This window comes from Amphimedon queenslandica, unplaced genomic scaffold, assembly GCF_000090795.2.
Source record: "Amphimedon queenslandica unplaced genomic scaffold, v1.1 AMPQUscaffold_7333_Cont20714, whole genome shotgun sequence".
Taxonomy (NCBI): domain Eukaryota; kingdom Metazoa; phylum Porifera; class Demospongiae; order Haplosclerida; family Niphatidae; genus Amphimedon; species Amphimedon queenslandica.
In genome coordinates this window covers 1-2077 of record NW_003552381.1, presented here as the reverse complement: position 1 = coordinate 2077, position 2077 = coordinate 1, and the positions used below count along the sequence as shown (strand labels likewise).

The 2077-nt window shown below is 37.4% G+C and overlaps 1 long non-coding RNA gene across 1 annotated transcript; it reads left to right on the top strand.

Annotated features, from left to right (window-relative positions):
- Positions 1 to 7: 7 nt before the first annotated feature.
- On the top strand, positions 8 to 443 carry LOC109591756 (uncharacterized). The gene is made up of 2 exons (XR_002189970.1): positions 8 to 119; positions 189 to 443. It is a non-coding gene; the product is annotated as an uncharacterized LOC109591756 (long non-coding RNA).
- The last annotated feature ends 1634 nt before the right edge of the window (positions 444 to 2077 follow it).

Sequence of the window (2077 nt, the reverse complement as noted above, 5' to 3'; positions counted from 1 at the left end):
TTACCCGCTTTATGGTATACGCTATGACAACTGGATCCATATTTAGAAAAAATGAAGAATTCTCTTCTGGCAATTTTGACAAGCTACCCTGTACTCTAGTACAAGGTCTTTAAATACATGTAAGTATAATTCTGTTTTCTCACTCCCTCTCTTTCTCTCATCATCTCTTTTTTCTATCATAATTATAGTGGGACTCTCCCCTGGTCAGGGGTTGGGTCTCAGTATCGTTGGTGGGCGTGGCTCTCCCACTAGGGACGTACCCATTTACGTAAAGAGGATCCTACCTGAGTCAGTGTTACAGAAAGACTCAAAGATAAAGACTGGAGATGAACTGGTAGCAGTTAATGATTTAATAATACATAATGTAACTAAGGACTATGCTACTGAAGCTCTTAATAATGTATAGGGAGCAGTGAGACTACTACTGATACAGGACCTATGAATGAGGATGATATCTGGAGACTGTATTGAATGAATGAATCTAGTGATTGGTCTCTTTATCTCTTTCATTCTCTCAGTTAATGTATTTCTTCTTGTCTTGCGTTCTTTTTTCCTTGTTTTTGTTTGTTTTAAGAATGTGTATTTTTGTTGTACTAAAAAATCATAATCTAGAGACTAATGAGATTCATGATCTCTGCCCACATGATTTATGAGTTTGATCATAAACCATTTATTGGTTTGATAACAGCTCTCTTGCTAACAGTCACAGCAAACTTAAGCAAAGACAAGTTTAAACATGGCAGCTCCTTTTTCAAGAAAATCAATGCTACTCCAGCCACGTCCACTAGGTTAGTTACTGTATATTGAGCCTGCTATTCTCAATTAATGAATTATTCTTTCCATTAGATCCTCATTATCTTATTGAGGTAGTTGATTTACTAAGGAGGCAAGGATATTCTGGTGTTGATTATCATAAACTTGGTCTTAGTTTGGGTCTGTCCCCTGACACACTTGATGATATTGAGAAAAAGGACAAAGGAAATGCTCGTTTATGTCTAATAGAGTGCTTGAGGGCATGGTTGGAACAAAAAGATAATGTAAAGAGTAAAGGTGTTCCAACTTATGAGACATTAATACAAGCACTGAGGGAGATAGGACAGAATGATGTAGCTGATGGGCTTGAAAGATATTTTCAAGGTAAGGCTTATGATTATCTATTTTATTGGGTATGACCACGGCAAACAAACTATGCTTACTCATTACATAGGTTTCTATACACCATTATTAGAACATGTAATAACTATTGGGCTGGGACGTGTTACTATAGGTATAAACTGTTCTCATGCACTCTCAGGCTTACTCATACATATACCCACAATAAGAATACAGCTCTTTGTACAGTTTTCCTCGCAAAAAATTATATAGGATGAATTCAAAAAAACTTTGCAACTTGTAAGCTAATACATGGCATTATTCTACATTTTAATATACCATAACCACAATGTTATTCTGACATTATAGACCCCCCTAGGCGCTAAGACTATTTTGTATGAATTATTTACGGTAGCCACCCACGATTAAAATTACTGACGGCAAGAAGCTCTCCACATCAAAGGCAGATCAAAGCCCAAGGTGCCGAAATGAAGCATAGCAAGAAAACTATGCTGCAGCAACAGTTACCTGGCTTATATGATGTAGTCTGGCCTTCATACTTTCCATAAATGCTGCTTGTAAGCCTGTAGTACCTTGTAGCGCTCAGAAAAATGGCCAGGGGGTGTCACTGCCTTTGATTTTTTTGATCTCGAGGCCTTCTTGCCGTCAGTAATTTACATCGGGAGTGGATACCGTACAGAAAATTTTTATTTATTATGAATGAATATTATTATTGTAATCATATTCATTGAAAATAATCTTAGCGCCTAGGGGGTCTATAACTACTCAGTACTGATACATAGTCACTCCCTCAGTAGCTACAGATAACCCACTTCTGAGTGACTCCTTTTGGCTTAACTCAAAAAATTTACATATCTCCCACTTTCATCATTGCAGTACCACCTATTACTCCTAAACCTACCAATACTGAAGACACTCCAGCTGCTGACAGGATAGCAGACACTCAAAATCCACTCACAGAAGG